The sequence below is a fragment of the Motacilla alba genome, chromosome 2 (genome assembly GCF_015832195.1).
Source record: "Motacilla alba alba isolate MOTALB_02 chromosome 2, Motacilla_alba_V1.0_pri, whole genome shotgun sequence".
Taxonomy (NCBI): domain Eukaryota; kingdom Metazoa; phylum Chordata; class Aves; order Passeriformes; family Motacillidae; genus Motacilla; species Motacilla alba.
In genome coordinates this window covers 5095885-5116432 of record NC_052017.1, presented here as the reverse complement: position 1 = coordinate 5116432, position 20548 = coordinate 5095885, and the positions used below count along the sequence as shown (strand labels likewise).

General features: G+C 44.7%; 1 protein-coding gene across 6 annotated transcripts in view; it reads right to left on the bottom strand.

The window, feature by feature from the left end:
• The window catches only part of LOC119698372 (sodium channel protein type 5 subunit alpha-like), a 215350-nt gene extending 206992 nt beyond the window's left edge, over positions 1-8358 (bottom strand). For 4 of the 6 annotated variants that reach the window (XM_038130203.1, XM_038130206.1, XM_038130207.1 and 1 more), the window contains exon 1: positions 8124-8358. The gene's annotated coding sequence lies outside the window, so the exon portion shown is untranslated. The other 2 variants (XM_038130205.1, XM_038130204.1) reach the window with 2 other exon arrangements.
• Between the last annotated feature and the right edge of the window lie 12190 nt (positions 8359-20548).

The window sequence follows — 20548 nt, the reverse complement described above, 5'->3', positions numbered from 1 at the left end:
AAGTCAAAAAGAGCTTTACCTTTGGCTTCATCAGGCTCTGGATCAGGCCTTTAAAATAGTTCTGGACATGCTCCAGAAGACTTATTTCAGCTACATTTAAGCTCTGCGCTTTGCAGCTATTCAGTAATTTTCTCTGTTAGTGTTAAACTGTCCAGGGGACTTTTCTGCTCGTAAACAAATCCTCCATCTCCCTTCTGTCGCTTTTACATCGACACTGCATCACTGGCTTCAATAAACAGTCTCCTGATTCACCCTGTTATGAGACACTGAGCAGAATTAGGCACCAGAGATGTGTCTAAAAGCCTTGGTTTCAAGTTCTGAACATCACTTAGACTAATTAATAAAAGAAAACCACAGCCCAGAATATTTCAATGTTTTTGGATCACAGCCTCATATGCAGCCACTTGCCTTGCTCCCAGGAGTCTACAACCATCATTTTGGGGGGGTCTTTTTAGTATTGTTATTATTATTTTGAGGGTCTTTTATGCCATTCTCTATACCTTTGTAAAAAAAGGCAATGTGTGACCCAGCGCAGTGTTCCCAGGCTCTTTTTGGCCTGTCCTTAGAAGCAGCTAAAAAGCTTTACTGGGTCCTGATTACTGAGCACACAACGCTCAGAGCAAGACCTGCCAGCCCAGCACTGCTCAGGTTTCACAAGACAGGGAAAAACCCAAGAAACTTTTAACCAAAAGAACATTTTTTCCCAGATGTAACAGCACCTGAGGAGCAGAACTGTATTTCACAACTGCCAGAAAAAGCAATTTGTTCACACCAGGACATCTGTACACCTTGCAGGTGCTTGCTCAGGCACCGTGCGGACACAACAAAACTTTTGGAGGTTGTCAAGTAGACCAAGTTCATAGAAAAGCAAACTCAGAATAACTCAAGCAAAATTTCCACCAAGGGCAAGGGAACTCAAGAACCCAGGGATTTTCCTAGGAAAGTTTCTACCCCAATTTCATTCTCCCGTGAAGGAGGATCCACAGACTCAGTTCCAAACTGCCTGAATCCAGCAGGAACAGGAACATGATGGACCTGCAGGAAATTTGCTCTAGAAGCACTCAAGTACTTTAGCTAAAGTACTACTACAGAGGTGCCATAAAATGATGGGGCAAGGGGATGAAGCACAGAAAGTATTTGTTTAGTCTTTATCTTCCCTTATAATTATGATAATTCCTTTTTCTTAATTATTCCTTGTAGCTATGACGTATGGTTCTCATAAAAACTATTTACTTTTCTTCCTTTATCTAACAGCTGTCTGCTGAGAAAGATGGAAAAATAAACCAAACATGTTAAAAACAAGAGAAACTATTCATATGCCATGTATAATTGCAGGCTATATTTAAGTCTTTGTACATTATCTTTCAAATTATATTTAGTTTCAACAGGAGGGGGAAAAATCCCCCATACTTTCTAAAATTAGCAACAGAATTTGTATATTGTTTTCAAATCCAACTGCTCTTCCTCAGAAACTTTTGCCGGGGCATAATTAATATCTGTGGACAGGGAATCTGCCTAGATCAGATGTATTTTGACATTGGCCCACTGACGGTCACCCAGAGCGAAAAACGGGGGAAGTCCTCGGGGAAAGGGCTGCGTAAATCTGGATTAGCTCTGCTGAAGTCGAACAAATCGATCTGGATTTACGCCGGCAGAGCCGAGGAGAGGACTCGTCCCTCCGTTTGATGGACGAGGGGAAGGGAAGAGCCGAGAGGAGCTCGGCGAACCCGGGGAACTTGGGGCGCTTTCCCAAGGGACCCAGAGCTCAGCACGGAGCGGCGGAACGGGAACCACCCGCGAGCACCGAGCCGAGCAGAGCCCCCGACGTGAGACGCTGCTGAAAAGAGATAAAGAGGGGGGCTAAACAAATAAATTCAAAAAGTCTCTCAGATACTTGCAGTGCTTTGCAGACCCTCTCGCTGCAGACACGGCCGGCCTTTGCCCCTCGGGCAGCACGGGAGCCGCGGGCCACAGCGCGGTGGCGGAGGCTGGCACCCGGCTGGGGACGCGCCGGAGGCGATGCGCGGGGTCGGAGGCTGGGGACAGGGCTGGGGACGCTCCGGAGGCGGTGTACCCTGTCGGAGGCTGGGGACCGGGCTAGGCAATGCTCCGGAGGCGATGTGCCGTGTCGGAGGCTGGGGACCGGGCTAGGGCAATGCACCGGAGGCGATGCGCTCGGCCCCGGGGAGGGAGAGAGGGCGGCCGCGTCACGCCGCGCTGGCTGGACTAATATGGGGAGCAGCGACAGGCAGAAATGCGTCCGGAAGGAAAGGACAAGCCCTGTAACACGAGAGCGAAACGGGGCACAGGCACACACCCGAGGGGCTTTGGGAGGGTCTAGGGCTTCCAAGGGGATGGCACCGCCGGCTGCATCCGGGGTGGCAGGCACAGGAGCGAGTTTGGTGCAGGGGGGTCCCTTCCCCGCAGCACTCAGCTCTATTAAACGCGGCATAATTACCCTGTTATAATCAGGCAGGTATTTTAAAGAGGCTTTAGTGTGATTTTATAATTGTGCATTATGTAACGTGCTAGCAGCGTGTCAGGCCTCAGACAACATTAAGTGCCTGTCTACAGGTCAGGCTGTAACACTTTATGATGCTCCTTTCTCCTCTCCCCAAAAGCCTCCTGCTAGCATTGCTCTCCCTAAACCTCTGCCCACTTCTGGTAGCTGCATGACAGGTTGAAACAAAAACTTATTGACAGAGTTGCTCCTCTTTATGAGCTTTACACCATGGGCAGGGGGCATTTTTTCCCCTCATCATCACTTTCTTTAAAGTTTGTTTCCCAGGGCAGTGTCTGACCTTGCAGCAGGGACGCTCCTCGGAGGGCTGGAATGGGCGGGCAGTGGGGCACAAAATCTGAGCTGGCTCCTACAGGGGGGGATTTTTTCCCTGGAAATTACCAGAAATTATGCCTCTGTGCTGTCCTGTTTTGGTTTCCCAAGACCAAGGTTCTGTTAAGCCTGAAGCAAAGCTTGTTAGACCCAACTTGATGCAATATAGCCAGGAGCACCAGTGGCGTATTCAGCCTCTAACAAAACTTTCCTTTTGCGGGGGTAAAATAAACCATTTTATTATGATAAATAAAAGAAACACAGAAAAATCACTTTTGAAATAATACAGTCTTTAAGAATGGATTTTGGCCTTAAAAGTTAGTCTCTAATCTATCTTTAGCTAATAGGTCTTAAAAAACAATTGCCCATTAACAAGTTTTTCTTAAACTTTGTATGACACTGAATTTTTTTTTTGTTTGTTTGTTTACTCTAAAGACTTAAAATCAGTAGGGGAAAAAACCTCAGGCACAACTCCCACCTCCCAAGACCCCTTGAAAACCCTAAAACCTGGCTTAGTGTTCACAATCAGCCTTCAAGTGCCATGAATATTGAAAAAGACTAATTTCTTCCAACACACCTTAATTGTGCCATGGTCTGCATTCAGTCACCCAACTTTTATACACTTGCAAATAAAATCAGTAGAACTTTTTTAGATGTTTAATACTAGAGTTGGATTAAAAACTAATAAAGTAGAAGTTGCAGATATCTTTCAAACAATAACTTGAATGCAGAGCAGTTTTTAGGAATCCAGAAAGCTTTAAAAAGAATCTGCAACCTGTTGGCAGGGCTCTCAGCATTGCAGTAAAAAGCAAAATTTAGCAAACTGGGAAAACTCAATTCAAGATGAGAGGTGAAATAAATAATCCAAGAAAGTATGGACTTATTTTTTCCACAACATAAAAGTAAACTTCTAATTTTATAATTAAATAAAAAAGGGTAAAGGGAAAACTTGGACCAACATGCAGAATTTTTAATTTTTTCTGCATGTTTTGGTACAACAGTATTATTTGATGTGTCAAATTTCTACATTCAAAAAGCTCTTGCAATATGATGATAAAAATAAAACTCAGACCATTCTCGTTATGCAGAACAGTGATTAACAAAGGCTTTGTTCAACACAAAGAGCAGCAAGGCATGTTTTTGCCATGAAAGATAAGGGATCTTTTGACAAAATTTTGCACTTTAATGACTCACAAGGTGACCTCCTGGTGGGAGGCCAAGCTTCACCTCCTCAAAGGTGGGAGTGTGGGAAGAGAAGGAATTTTTTTTATGGTTCTTTTGCCATCTTTCATGGGAAGTTGCCTCTGTGAACTCAGACTGATTAAAAACCAGAAAAGGAGGGGTACAAACAGTGGTTGTGACAGCTGGTACTGCATGAATTTAAGAAAATCACTCTGTCCTGAGCCAGCTGAGGGACTGGGACAGGGGATAACTGTAATAAATGTGTTCTTATTCTTCTTCCAAGCTGAAATCTGGGATTTCACTCACTACAAGTGGACAGCCCGGATCTAGTACCATCAGCTCCAGAATTACTGAGAAATAAATAAGGAAACACAATTCTAAGGAAAAGAAGATACATTTATGAAGGTGAGCAGATCACCTGCAGCTGCACTGAAAGGAAGACACCGTATATGTAACAGAGCAAAAGGATCCTACACAACAAAGTTTCTGAACTACCTGGGTCTCTTCAGTGACACAAAAACTGCCAGAAGGAGAGAGGAGTTAGGGACATTCCAGTTCTGGAAAAGTTTTCTTTTCCTCATTATTAGTAACTCTAATTACTTTGAAAGAAGAGCAATGAGATAAATCCTGCAGAGCCAGAAATGTGACCTGATTTCCTTCCTGATTTAGAAACTGTCACTTTGCAAGAGAAACCCAAAGAGACGGAGCCAGGTCAAAGTGGGCTCCTCAGTTTGGTCTGCAGATTAAATAATAAACCAAGATCAACAGAAATATAACCACGGTTTCCTTTTGGTAGGTGTTCATAAGGATGATCCTATTTAAAGGATAAATAAACACATGTTTTTTCTGAACTGATTGCAATCATCCATGACACCATGGAAGAGATATTCACTACAAGCAAACAGAAATATACCAAACAGACTTCATGTATTTTGCTCCAGGTTAGATGATGAAAGGAGGGAAAAGCAATAACAGAACTCCAACTAAAAATTGCTTTATACCATGATTAAGGCCCTACCTCAAGACAATGTGTAAACCCAAAGCAGAAATTGAAGTGGATATTTAAGAGTGACACTGCTTCTGAATTACCAAGGTTCTATTTAAGAGAACTGAGAAATTAGTTGTTGTCACCTTTTAACAATCAGGGCTATAATTTTCCGGAGTAAATCATCAGAGACAACTTATGAGGTAGCAATTTTCAGGAAGAACTCAGCACCCACCCTCCGAAAACAACAGGTCTCTTCTATGTTTTTCAAGTTGAGCTTTCCAAAACTAAGGCACTAAAGGCGATAACAGATGCCAACAAGTTCCTTCTGAAAAGCAGAACTAGGATTTCCAAATGACCACCAACATGGTTTAATATGCCACCCAAAATGTTCTTTACTCCCATACATGCACAAAGGATTCCTCCAAGACACTGAACAGAAAAAGGTAATGAGAAGTTAAAGAAATTCCTATCCAACATAAATAGGATGTTTAAAGAAATTAAAAGTAGCTATATTTCATTGATCTCTCATTCAGGATGACATTTCCTATCAATAAATTTTTAAACATAATTTTGACAAAGTGTTTAAATCAAGAACACAGCAACTACTCAACCTTCTCCTGTCACATGTAAGGGTCCTGGGAGGCACTAGCTGATGCCACAGGTGTTAGTCCATCACAGCAAGAACTGAGGCCACTTTCTGGTTAAAGCCAGGAATAAAATGCTCTCAACTCTGTTGCAGTTTTAAAGTCTGTACCCATGAGCTGTCATTCAGAGTCACAAAGTCTCGTGGTCTACATACCCCCTTCATGGTCAAGGTATTTAGGCTACATACCCAATGATGCAACTGAATACCTTTGTGACCTCTGACGAATGATTGAGGGCATGAAACAGGATCCGTTCTGCCTCACTGTACAGAGCCCTGGCACGCTTTAAATCTGCAGGGCTCCTTGCAGCACAAACCACTTCTGTGTGAGAACTCTGGCTTTAGAAGCTGACCCTTCATGCTTGTAAAACCCTCAGAACCTCAGACAGAAGAGCAAAGCTGCTCTGTGGATGATTCAGAGCGAGCGGCAAGAGCTGAGAAAAACCATGTTACAACATCCAACTCCAGTTCATGAGCAAGTTCAGTAAAATATTAATCTGTGATTATTTCTGGCAAAACTGTGATCTGCCCCCTACCAAAGCTACATAAACTCCACTACTCAAGGCTGAGAGCTTTTGGCACATTAGTCTAAAAATACCACAACTTCCATGCTTACATGTTGAAACATTTGCCCCAAAAAGACATTATATTTTTTATTAAGGACCCTCTGTCTCTGAAGCTCTCTGTCAACCACATTTGCCACTTGAAAAGGCTACACCAGATTAAAAAAACATTAACAAAACCAATGGACATAACTACAAATCCAGCTGTATCATTCCCATCCCACCCTGACGCTTGGCTCCCCTCAACTTTTTTGGAACAGAGTCTCATCATGTCAATGCACTCAAACCAGCAGAAGTAACACTTCCAAAACCACCACTTTCTTGGTCCATTCGAATAAGAGGGTTTCACTCCTCACTGCCTCACAGCTCTGACCTTTCCAATTCTCTGCCACCACAAGCTTATGGGATCTGCCGGATCCATCTGCGTCTCCACCTGGTCTGCTTCCCCACGCCAAGAGCACGGATCAAATATACGTGTCTGAAAACACATCCCTGCTTTTTCTTCATGCCACCCGGGGGGGAACCCCCTCGCCGATTTAAGACAACAGGAAGCCTCCAAGAGCACTTCTGCCCAACCCCGAAATCCCGGGAAATTGCAGCAAAATGAACTTCAGCACCTTGGACAGGACACACAGACGGAAAATCGCCGAAATCGGCTCATTGGCCCCGAAAATGCCGGTGCCTGGACATGACCCTCTAGGACACATCTGCGGGCCTGTTTATTTTTAGTATTGACAAATCCTCTTTGAATCACCGTGTTTATTCCACCATCCACCCCGTGTTTTGGGGAGAGCTGCTCGCCAGCCCGGCAGTGGGAGGAATCGGGGCCACCAGCTCCGGATCCAAGGCTCGTCTGCAGGAGCAGCCACTGCCCCGGCTGCGACTGGAAAAGCTTGGCTCAGGCACTCACCAGGCTCAGCTCACCCTCTGCATGGCAAAACGAGACCTGTTGCCACACATGTGCCTGGCTCGTGTGCTTATTCACTTTTTAGAAGCTCATCTCCACCTCCTCGCCCAAATCCCCAAGAAAAATAAACTTGAAAGGTCTGATTTATTCCCATTGCAACACTTCGGTTGCATAAGTTTTGCTTTTATTTAGCTTTTGCTCTCTCTCACGGTGCTCCCAGTATGTCACTGTTCCCCTCAGGGCTGCCTTGATAAAATCATGATCACCTTGCTGGAGTGCAGCAGAGCTCTCCCTGACTCGCTTTTATTTACATGAGCCAAGCCAAGTTTTAATTTGTGCCGGTAAAAACTCCAAATTTTTAAAGCCAAGGTGTTCTACAAACAGCTTTGAGGTCCTTGGTGCCATTAAGAAACACACTTAAAATATGTCAGTTCTTACAACAAGTAATACCAGTAACACTCTCGCCATACAGAGGAACGATACATTGCCCCTGCCACCACAGAAATGACCATTCCAGCTCATTTCTTCCCTTCAACACCTGCCACTACATTTCCACTCCAACACATCTGACACCAGATAACATCAACTGAACAATCGCAGAGTATTTTCTGCGTTGTTTGTTCTTCCCGGCACTTCTGGGTGCGGAAGCAAGACGGAAACTAAACCGAATCCCTGCCAGAATTACCTTCAAACAGCAATATGCATCTCTATATGATTCTATATCCTCTGCTTCCACAGCCCAGCAAAGCAAGCTTTGCTGCGCCGACTTCCCTCTGCTCCAGCCCCCGGTCCCTCTCTCCGCCCGGCTCGGACGGGACGGTCGCGGTGCCGCTGCCGCCGCTCCTCCCGCCTCCAGGGAAACTTTGGGTTAGGGAAAACCCCGGCACTACTCATTCCTCCTCCGCCACACGCTCGGAACCGGGCATCCTTTCCGTTTCTTTCTTTTTATTATCGTTTTATTACCAAGCGAACCGACGAACGAACAAAATAAAAAGAGCGAAACTTACATTGGTTTATTTAATTTTTCCTGCTAAACCAAGAGTCCCAGAGCCACTTCATTGTATCCACAGAGTTTTTAGTCCGCGAGCGGTCCCGTCCCGCGGGGAGGAAGGGCCCGGCTGCCGTGCGCGGAGCGCGCTGCCCGCCCGCCGCCGAGGGCGCATGGCTCGGAGCCGCCGCGCCGTCTGTGCGGCTGCCGCGGGAGCGGAGCGGAGCCAGCGCAGCCCCGGCCGGGCGGGCGGGCGGGCGGCGGGGGGGAGCGGGGAGGGATGGAGGGAGGGATAGAGGGAAGGAAGGAGGGAGGGCTGGAGGCAGGGAGGCGCCGCCCGCCCCGCCGAGCGCAGCCGGGGCGGGCCCGCAGCGCCCCCTGCCGCCGGTGGGGGCAGGGCGTGAGGGGAAATGGCGGGAGCGGGCCGGGGAGCTGAGGAAGGCGGAGGGACAAGCAGGGGAAACGGGGAAGGAGAAATGATGGCAGAGAAATGGTGGGGAGGAAGGAAGGATGAGAAGGGCTGAGAGGAAGGGGATGAAAAATGGCACCGGGAAACGGGGCGATGGACTGCTAGTGTCATAGGCTTGTTTAGTTTGGCAGCGGGAAGCATGGTGAGGGAGCGATATTATCCTCGACTCGTTTAGTTTGGGAAATACCTCCAAGAGCATCAAGTCCAACTCGTAAACCAGCATAGCCAAGCCCGCCACTAAGCCCTGTCCCCAAGCGTCGCATCCATGGTCCAGGGAGTGAGGTGGGATGAACATGACTGGGGAGAAGAAAGGTGGGATGGGGAAGGAGAGGGGGAAGCTGGACTGGAAGCTGGGGCACCATGGGGACCTTGGAGAGAGAAGGTTTAATCAGGGCGGAGGGGATGGAGAAGAGACACCGGCAGCAGGACACAGCAAGGAGCCCCTCAGCACACACAGTGAACAGTGCCAAAGCTGGACCCTCTGACCATCCCCATCCAAACCCCGATCATCCCAAAAGCTAATAAATGTGCATGTCAGAGCCCCCCTGCCTCAAGGAACAGCTCCCCGGATCATGGTTACAGCACAGCAATTCTGGTGAGAACAGCAGCTTTCACCCAAAATAAGCTGCCCAGCAGTGACTGGGAAGATCATAGATGGACAGATGTAGGTGAAGAGAGGAGTGGTAAGGATTTTCCAGCCATGTGAAGTATTCAGGGTAGTAAAAGTGAAAGAAACTTCTGAAAAACTGAAAAAACTCCTCAGATTACTGAAGCAAAACAGGACAAATGGTAGGCTGGCATTGCTTTACTGCCTCAGTGATGTTCTGGGAAGTGTCTGCTGCCACTCTGGAGAGAGTGTGGAGCTGTAACAAATACTCAGGTGACAGCACCTAGGGTGGGGAAAGGTGCTGGGAAAAGAGCAGATCATTGAGGAAAAAACTGAGGAGCCACAGTGGCTCTGGGAAGGCAGTTGTTCACTCAAGAAGAGTGGACAGCTGAGGAAGAGCAGGTGTCCACTCAAGGACAAGCTCACGCTCAAGGGAATTACTGACTGAGGGATTCGGAGATCTGGAAATGCAGGAAATGATGGAGTGCATCATAGGGAAGAGCTGGGTGAGGAAGAAGAGAGAAGGAGCTGTGAAGAGAGAGTGGAGGTCAGAGACTGGAAAAAGCTTCCAAACAATGGGAGATTGAAGGGAATAAAGGCCAAAAGAGGCAGAAAAAGATGAACCTGGGGAACAGAGCCTGTGAAAGGTTAGAGAAGCACAGCAAGATATGTGAGGCAGAAGACAAATCCTCAAATGTTAACCTCTCAACATGAGGCTGAAGAGTGGCTGCTCAAAGGTTCTCATGAGGACCCAAAGAATATGGGGTGGGCACATCTTCAACCCCACAAAGGCAAATGGGTGAGTCCTTGGCATCTCAGCCACTGTGCCAACACATCTCTGCAGGACGCCTCTAAATAACAAGTGCAACATCATCTTTTCAGCGATATTTAGCAGATTTCCAACATCTTAATTTAAATTGAATCAAGAAAAGAATTCACACCAGAGTGAGAAAGCTGTGCAAGGATGGCTGCTGGGGTCGCTCTGCTCATCCCAGCTGCAGAGCTCTGCTGGAAATCCTCCACACTGGGATGGTCACAGTATGGTCCCACCCTAACAGTGCTCTCTGCACCCAGAAATGCTCCCAGGTCTTGGGCAGCAGAACCAGCATCCCTGATGGGGGGGTATTCAGACATTCAGAAACTCCTGCCACTGAGCCATGATGTCAAAAAATGGCATTTCTTGTCCCAAACAGCTAAAAAAATATTATCATGAGGTAGTTAGGCTTATACAGGGAGAAGACACATGAACCTACTGCTGCTTCCTATGGAAGAGGAGTAAATTTAATGCTTGGACTCAATGATCTTGGAGGTGTTTTCCAGCCTCAGTGATTCTGTGATTCACAGACTGCAGCACAGTGTTCTGTGCTGATGATACAGCAGGTGTTGATGTGTGTTTTGGTGCTGAATAGCGAGTTTGAGGGAATTTATATTTTATATAAAAATATAAATATATGTATATTTTATATTATATATTAAATATATTTATATTTTATAAAACATTTTTGTTTTATTATAAAACATTTTATATAAAATGAAATTTCATACTATTATATATGAAAATATTTTTATATTCTCTTCCATCCCATTCTTACTCCAATCACAATTTATGAATGAAGGTCCTCTGTCCCCCCTTCTTCCTTCAGAGCTGCAATAGCTGTGATCTCAAGGTGAAGAGCAAGCAGCATCCCAGTGTCACAGATTTAGTAACACAGCCAGGGAAAGGAGGGAAAAGCCACAAAATTTCACCTAATGCACCATACACTGCTCCTGAAAAATTTCTTGTCTTTCTTTTGCAGTCCATAAGAGAATTCTTCTGTAAATTTTAAACTCTACTGCTTTTTTTACAGAAGGAGGAAACACTGTTAAAACCTCGTTGAAGCACCAGGATGACCCATCTGTTTCATGTGTCTTTACAAATACAGAAATTACTCATAATACTAGAAAATCCTCAGTCCTGTGATAATGAAATCAGCTCAGTCTGAACTCAGCTTATAGAAAAAAAAACAGCAATGTTTACAAAGGGTATAAATCAGATTAGTAAAAGGTAGGAAGAAGTACAAGAGAAGGAAAGCTACGTTTAAAATTTCTTCCATGCCAGGAGCAGGACTGCTATGGTTCCCCCATTTTCTACCCCCCCCCCCCTCAAAAAAAAAAGAAAAAAGAATCCTTTCCCCCAATTTTCAAGCATTTACATGCTCTTTGGGTTCCTCTTTTTAAATTGCCTGCCATCAGGAGACACAGAAATGTAACCCAGGAGCCCACAACGAAGGCAGTATCTCCAAATCCCACAGCAAGTGGGGAACACCCTTGGCACAGGAGACCTCCTAGTGCAAGCACTAATCATGAAGTAGCCATGCTAATTGGAGCCCGACAGACTCTGATCAGAGAGAGAAAAATTTATAAACCCGTGCTGCCTTGCCAAAATCTTCCTCTCTGCAAGAAGCAGTCGGGTAATGCTGGCTTACTGAATGCCTGAAAAAGTTCAGGCAAGTCAGCTGAAACCTAATAAATGTGCATGTCAGGTGGGAGTAAGTACCAGCAGCAAAAAACAAAATACAACGGGAGATCAGTTGGTGTCATCTTTTTCTTCATTTGACCCCCCAAAAAATACCTTTTTCCCCACAAAGTGAGCACTGCATTCCTAAAGGGGTTATAGTCAGCAGTGCAGGTTGCAAAAACGCATTTTGTTCTCCCAAAGATGCTCATAGAGCCAGTCTTTTATCCCAGTGACATTTGTCACTGCCTTTTTAAGGAAAGAAAGAGCCTGAGAAATATGCAGTTCATCAAAGCCTGAGCTTGGGAAAAAGTTTTAGTTTGAAACATGTTTTGTATTTTTTTTATTTAAACAAGCAAAAAAAAAAAGGTTAAAAGTGGTTTGTGTTTTTTTTTTTTTCTTGCAAAATTCAATTTGGAAAAAAAAAAAAAAAGTAGTGTTTTCCTTCACTATTGGAAATGTTTCTCCATGCCTTCCCATCTTGCTAGCATTCAGTGAAGTGCTTTTGCTTTCCACAGAATTTGACTTTTTATAAACCCTTTTACTACCTGGGATAAGTGCTGCGAGAAGCTCCTTTAGCACGATGTGCCATGAGGCTGTAGTGCATAAAATTCAGTTTAGCCAACACTTCCCTCTACTGGGAAAGAAAAATACTGCCATTTGTTTTAATTCCCTTTGAAATAAAGGGAGAGGCCAGGGTGCCAAGGGGTTTTCTTGCCCAAAGATGGGGGATTTGGGGGCATGTGGGATGAAGAACAGCAATCACTAATACATTGCTCTTTTATTACCCAGACAGAAGAGGTTTGGATACCCCATATTGATTTTCCTTCAAGGAGGACGCCTACAAATTCCCTTCACTGAGGGTTTCTCAGCCCCACGGGGAGGGAATAACCAAACCAGCAGGGCTGGGACCCCACCACACCATGCTAAGGAACAAACAAGGTCAACCCTCTATACCAAACACCTTGTGTGGATCCCACATGGAATCACAGCAGGGATGATGCTAAAACTTCATTGTATAACACACTCTGGGATCTGGGCTTATTCCTCCCTCTAATGAGAGCCCTCATTCCCCCCACTTCACTTCCAATAAGCAAAGAGACCCTGACACAAACCCAGCTGCTGTGTCAGGATACATCTGTATCAGTCTTCAGCTTCTGCCTTTTAATTAAGTGTATCATCCTCATGGAGCAGCTCTCATCAAGCATCCACGGGGAAATCCTGTAACGCCTGGATAAATTGCTACATTTGTTCAATCAGACTCAGAGATATAACCCTAAAGTGAGCTTGTCTAATTTAATGGGGGGAAAAAAAAATTTACAGGCTGGCAGTGCCTCTGTCAACGACTGTGTCCAAGTGTAAAGAAAGCATTCAATGCTCTGATAGACATAACAGCTCACATCATTAAAGTAAAATTAATTTTCCTCTCCCTGAAACGGCTCACCTCTCAATCCCTCCAAAATTAGGCCACTTTATGTCTAACCAGAACACAGCTGCATTTTAATTTATAGGGGAAAGAAGGTTATGTTGGGCTGGGCTGAATTATGACCCATTACCATGCTTTTGCCACCTGTGGCCAGCACAAATATTTGGTTATTAGGCAGTTCAGAGAGCATAGGAACACAGCTTCATTAAGAGGGAAAAAGCATTTACATGGTATTTCATGATTAACAGGGTCAGAAAGGCAGAGCTTGAGTTGCCAGAAAAGCTTTCTGTGCTTTTTGGAGGAAGCAAAGATATCCAAGCACCCTCTTTCCCTACATCAGATAAAGCATCCTAAAAGGGGATGGTCACACTCTGAGCCTTTGCAAAGTGTAAAGTCAAAATTTATTTCCTCCTTTTTGTGCCAAAAGCATAACTTCAAGACACAAAAATCTTTTTATCCCTTCCACCTCTCTAACAGAACATCAGAACTAAAAACATCTCTGACACAGTCACAGTAAGCTGGTTGATTGATTGGTTTCAAACACCTGCAACGTGTATTTAGAAGCAAGCCTTAAGAAGCATCTTTGAGGCACAGCTAACAAGAAAATCCCCACAAAGACTGCAGGGAAATTCCAAGTGATAATTTTCTGTATTTACTACTCTGAACCCTCTTTTTTTTCACTGCAGTCCATCATGCCCTCTCTTCTCCATTTTAACACTAATTAAAGGCAAACTTCCTTCCACTACATTTACTTAATATTTTACATGAGTCATGAACAATTTCCTTTTTTTTTCTTTAATTTGAATCCCCTTATTAATTTCAATGCCTATTAGTTTGTATTCAGACTCCACCATTTCAGCTTCTGGGAAGTGCTTAGGGTACAAAGAGCTAAGCAATAATGACCACAATGTTTTTCAGCACAGAAACAGTCCTGGGCACTTCCTTGGGACTGCTCTAGGCTGTTGATGCTCACATAGGTCAGATCTTGGGCAGATTGTGGTCACAAGTGGTTAAGTGACTCAGAATTTCTGAAGAAACTTGACCAATCTGAGGCAAATTAAACTGTGCTCTTCTCCTGTTCCTTTCCTTGTAGAGTTTCCTGTAAGGGCACTGAAGGACAAAGATGATGTGGTGTTTCTTTCTCGGGTGCTTCTCATTGATCCTTTCATCCTTAATTTAAGTTTTAAATCCAGGGTTTGTAGACTACTCAGCTCTGACTATCCATGTTATTTTATTTGCAAAAGTGCCCACAGAGCATAAGGATGTGACAATATTTTCTTCTGAAGAGAGGACAGCGTGAGGACAGCCAGGAAAACAACCATGGGTCAGTTGGACTCCGTGATCTTAGAGGGCTTTTCCAACATTAATGGTTCTGTGATTCTATGACTGAATTCAGGGATCATCATTATTATTTTTTCAGCATTTTCAAGCTGATCAGCCTAAGGAGCCCCAGGTGGACATGAGGCCTGCCCTCGAGCTCTTTTAGCTCTGAAACTCTTAACCTGATACTGCAAAGGATCATTTAGGTAGGAAAAGACCTCCAGGATCATCAGCCCAGCAGCTATTAACCTAATACTGCCAGGTCCACCACTAAACCCTGTCCCTACATGCCATATTCCACATATTTTTCAAACCCTTCCAAATGATGGTGACTTCACCCCTTCTCTAGGCAATGTGTTCCAACCTCTGAATGCCCCTTTTGTGAAGGAATTTCTCCAAATATCCAATCTAAACCTACCCTGATGAAAGTTGAGGCATTTGCTCTTATCCTTAGGCTCGTTATCAGGGAGAGGAGAGGGAGGGAGCAAGTAAGCATCACACAGCCACTTGCTCACTCCCCTACCAGTGGCATCACAGAGAGGATTGGAAGAACAGAAGTGAGAAAGTTCATGGGTTGAGAAAAAGACAGTTTAAGAGAAAAAAACAAGAGCCACACACACAAGCAAAGCAAAACAAGGAAATAATTCTACACTCCCCATGGGCAGGCAGCTGTTCAGTGATCCCCAGGAAAGCAGGGCTCCAGCACACATAGTGGTCATTAGGGAAGACAAAAACCATCCCACCCACTATACTACCCCATTATTCTTTATCCCCCCCCTACTTTATACACTGAGCATGATGGCATCTGGTCTGGAACCCCTTGGTCAGTTAGGGTCAACTGTCCTGGCTGTGTCACCTCCCAGCTTTCCCACTCCCCTTACCAGCAAGGTACGGCGAGGAACAGAAAAGACCTTGGGTCTGTGCAAGCCCTGCTCAGCAATAACAAAAACACCTCCATATTACAAAACCAGTTTCCAGCACAAATCCTAATAGCCCCATACTAGTTACCATGAAGAAAATTTACCCCAGGCTAACACAGCACATTCCACCCCTTGTTCCATATCATTGGCATCCTGGTCAGGTGATAAAATACCCAACACAACTCAATTAACCTTGACTTCCCTTCCCATCCTTCAAAGCCATAAATAGATGAGTTTATCTGGGTGACCAAGAGCCCAAGAACTTCCAATCCTTCACACAAGGGGCATGAAATGAATGCATGTGAGAAGGGTGTGTAGGCAGCCAAGCAGAATGCCCATCATCTCACTGGTGCCCTCTGCTCTGAAGAGGCTTCAGTCCCAGCAGTAAAAGCTTCTGGTGGTGGGAATGTGGGTCAGAGAGCCTCAGCAATGGTCAGAGTAATTTTCTTAACAAGGTCATTAATAGGTTCTTTGTGTTCATTTAGTCCTTGACCTTGGGCTCCATCAATCACAGTGGCCACTCAGGACAGAAGGAAGGGTGTGTTCCACTGAGTTACTGGGCACCAAACCCATCTCAGGCCAGGTGTCTCTGCTGTTCCACTGTTTGTTTTAATGCTTTTGCTCCACTGGTCCATGTGGCTCCTGATACAGTGATTCCTGTAATGTGCGTAGTCCTCCATGGCTGCAGGGAACTGCTCCTCACCATCATCTTCACCACAGGTTTCAGGGGCATCTCTGCTTCCCCTCCTCCACAGTGGTGTTCCACCCATGGGAAACAGCTCCCCACACCAAAAGAGATCCTTCCCACAGGCTGCAGTTCTTCACAAATGTGACTATCCTCACAGGATCACAGCCTCCTCCAGGGCATGCCTGCTCCATCATGGGCTCATCCACAGTTCACAGGCCCTTTGGCTGGAGTTCACACTTGGAGCCCCAGCCTGTCCAGCTCAGCAGCACAGACACACCTGGCACATCACAGTGATGCCCTGGCCACCTGCCAGGCCAGGCAGGGCTGTTCTCATCACCAGGGCTGTTATCAATATGTGCCCAGGCACAGCAGAGTACCTTGACCAGCAATTGTAAAAAGGAGCCACTAATGAGGCTCTAATACACAGCCAGACAAGTGAGCCCCACGGCAGGCACAGGAGCCTGCCAATTAATAGCTAAATGGCAATAACAGCTATTAAATCAATCTAGCACATTTCAATCAAGTCTCTCATTGTCTCTAACCCTTCGAGCTGCACATTGAGCATGACAAAAATTCTGTTGTGGTTTAATCCCAGGCAGCCACTCCCCCACCAGCAGGATCAGGGAGACAATCAGAAGAGAAAAAGTGAGAAAACTCAAGGGTGGAGATAAAGACAGTTTAAAAGGTAAAGCAAAAGCCATACACATAAACAAAGCAAAACAAGGAATTCATTCAACAATCAATTCCACAGGCAGGCAGGTGTTCAGCCATCTTCAGGAGAGCATCACACATAGTGGTGACTTGGGAAGACAAATGCCATCACCCCAAACATCCCCCCATTTCATTTAGTGAGCATAATATCATGTGGTGTAGAATATCTCTCTGGTCAGTTGGGGTCAGATGTCCCAGCTGTGTCTCCTCCCAACTTGTCATGAACCCCCAGGCCCCTGAGCAGTGTGACAGTACAAGAAGCAGGGAAGGCCTTGGTGCTGTGCAGGTGCTCCTCAGCAATATCCAAAGCATCTCTAGATTGCCAACACTGCGTTCAGCACTAATCTAAAACTTAGCCACATACTAGTTACTGTGAAGAAAATTAACTCTTCCCCAAGGAAAAATCAGCACAATTCACCAGCTACACGTTCTGTCTGAGAGGTGAAGAGTCAAGCATTAACCATCACATCTTTGGGCTTTCTGCTTCTCTCTTTGGTCTGTATGCCAGCAGCCTGCAAACTCCTCACCCTCTCCTGCTTATTCCCAACTCCTACTTTTATATTTCCATCACATCCCACCACCAATTTCTCCCTCATCTCTATGCAGAAAGTAGTTTTAGACTAGGCTAGATGTGGCAGCTAATGCAGCAGGCCCAGTTACCTCCTGAGAAAAATTACATTGAAGTCACTAGGTTCCCTGAGCATCCAGAAATTCAACCTGTTAAAAATGGAAGAGTGTCTCAAATATTTGTTTTACTTCTTTGGAGAAGATTTTATACAAGCCTATAACTACTCAAGGCCATCAGCTTTTCACAGTCCATCTTTAATGCAATATCCTTCATCTGAGAATCAGAGCCCTTAAGAACCAGATGCCCTAGACTGGAAATGTCCCATTAAAGCACATCAGTGCCACACTGAGCCACCACATCTTGCTTTTCCAAGCTGATCCCTCTGAGTGCTGGGTCAGACCCTGACTGGGTGTTGAATATGCTCCTCAGCATCAAGCAAAGTCCTTTGTTTTTTCTCCTCTGCAATATTTGAGTGCTCTCTCAGAGAGTTTATTTTATTTACTCTTTCGTCTATTTTCAAGCATTGATTTGGGAGTGGCTGCAAATGGGATAGGACTGGGGCTTCTGCCAGATTTTTTGGGGGAATTGCTCTACTCAACACAAATACAGCCATCCACAGAAAATGATACAAAATCCTAACATACAACTCTGGTCTCCAAAAGAGTTGGGAGACAGCAACAGCCCCCTCTTTCCAGGGCATTGTGAAGCCAAACAGCAAGAATGGAAGCCAGAAAAGGACTTCCCACCACCTCTTAATTCTCACATATTGCTTTTTCTAACCGATTTCCACTCCTGGGCCCTTTCTGTACTCATATTCATATAGAAAAGAAAAAAAAAAAAAAACCAAAAAAGAAAAACAGAAGCTAGTTTCTACATTGTTTAAAGAAAAAGAGCAAACATGGGTGAGACACATAGGTGAGGCAGGAACTTCTGAATTCAGTGACAATGGGTCTCATTTTCTTCTACACATAGGGTAACTATTTAACTACTTTTCTGAAAAAAATGGAAACAGATAAATCACTCCTGTCAGTCCCACCCCAAAAACGTACCACAACTCCAAATATGTCCTTTCTCACCGCAAACAGAATACTAAAGACAAAGAAAAGTACAACAAAACCCATCCCATAAAACAGACAGGCAAACAAATGCAGTCACTCCTTTAGGAAAAAAAATAAAGAATGAAGGATAAACTCTTCAAGCCCACAGATACAGAAAGCCTGGCTTTCAACAATGAGAGGAAAAACTTCTCTAAAAGTAAAGAAATATACTTATATCTGCACTGCTACCTTGTGAGATATGAATGCCCCTACTGGTTTAGAGGACAGCTACCAACAAACCCTTATCCTTAGTCCAGAAACCAACCAAACAAAACACACCAAGCCCAAGAAACAAAACAAAACAAAAAAAACCAAACCCAACCTCCCCACCCAAGAACAAAATATCAAAAAAACCTCCACAAAAGCACCCCCAAAAATCCCACCAACCACCAAAAACCAAACAAAAAAAAAAATCCCCCCCCCCCCCCCCAAAAAAAAAAAAAAATAAAACAAACCACCCCTCAAATATACTCAACCTGCCCCCTCCTCTCCTGCCTTTTAAATAGTTTGTTTCCTGATTGTTGATCCCTTTCAGCTGTTGCCTGATGGGTGAACATGTTAACCCTTTCCTAGGCACATCCAATTAAGCTCCCAACTGCTGGTTCCTGTTCTTCATCTCCACCCAAGGAGGTGAAAATTGGCTGCGTACCATCCTGGCCACGACAACCATGCCAAACTCAGCTGTGTTATTGGTTTATCAGATTTGGAAGATGTTGACAAGAGCCAAAAACTTGCTTGATTGTTGAGGAAAATGCCTGTGTGAGAGGTTTTAAGCGCTCCTTCCACTCACATGAAAATAATAAATACAGAGGTGATAGTAACATTTTCATTGAAGGAACTAAATAAAATTTTATTGTAGCATTAAAAGTGTATCAAGAACTAGTGTCTAAAGTCAAGCTAATTTAAATGAAGAGGTAAGCTTTAACTGTGAGGCTGATTAACTGAGAAACAAATTACCAGGTGGAAATCATTCTCCTTGATGTCCTCAGGTCAAGAGCTGGAACCCCAGCAGAACAAATTACTTTAGTCAAATAAAGCCAAACCCACCTTTAAGATATTTGTCAGCAGTGACCTGCCTTTATAGTTCCTCTCAGTGAAAACATGGAAAATACCTTTTGCTTTCTGGTGTTACTGTCCCAAAACATATATATATATTTAAAGTCTCAGGGACCATCTCAATCAACTTGATGGGATAAGAAAACACATATTGGAGTATTGGATCTTGCTGTTGTGGGGAAACTTGTGCTTTACAACCAACAGGGTACAAATGACAAATTTTCCAAGTGCATCTTCCTGTGTGCAAGAGGCCTGGTCCATAGCCATGGAACACTGGCAAGTTTCCACAGGGAAAACTCACCACAGGAAAACATCAAACTGCACCCTCTTATAGACTTTGGAGGGAGGGTGGTTGATGCAGACTGTTCAAAATAAACCTTGCTCAATACCTGGTTTAACCCTCCCATTTATTCCTCTCTCAGGAGCAATCCCATTTCTCGACTTTTGTTTTGCAGGATTGAAGAAACCAGGATTCCAATTTTCTTTCTAAAGGCTCTCTAATTTCCTGTCTGCTGTAGAAACCCTTTAAATCTTGTTTGGTTCGTATGAATCTTCCTTGAGCATCTCATACCAGCGTGTGCAGAGGTGCAGCCTCACCAGTGCCTCCTCTTTGCCTCAGCACCACCTGCCCCCACAGGCTGTGTCTCAGCTGACAGAGCTTCACTTCCATTTTTGTGTTTCTGGATTGCACCACGTTACACATCCCAGCCCTTCTGCTCCAGGAGCTGATCCAGGTCTCCACAGGGATCTGCTGTTCCCATCCCCTGAAAGCACATGTCCCCATTTGGCCGTCAGTAGAGCACTTCATGCTCTGCCCCTTTACATTCTCTCAGGATACCAGGGGATGAGATTTGCCACATTCTTATTTCTTAGAAAATACATTTCAAGCCTTTTCAAATTCAACTTTCCACTTTCCTTCAAATCTTTGGTTGTTTCCTCTCCAAAATGTGCCCCACAGCCCTGCAATATACTTAGTTCAGATCGGCAAGTCTCTGCTTGAGGTGCATGTTACCTCCTTTTCAAATGCAAATATTACTTTTAGGTTGGATTTTGCGGATTTTTTCTCTCCTCCAACCTTTCCTGATTTG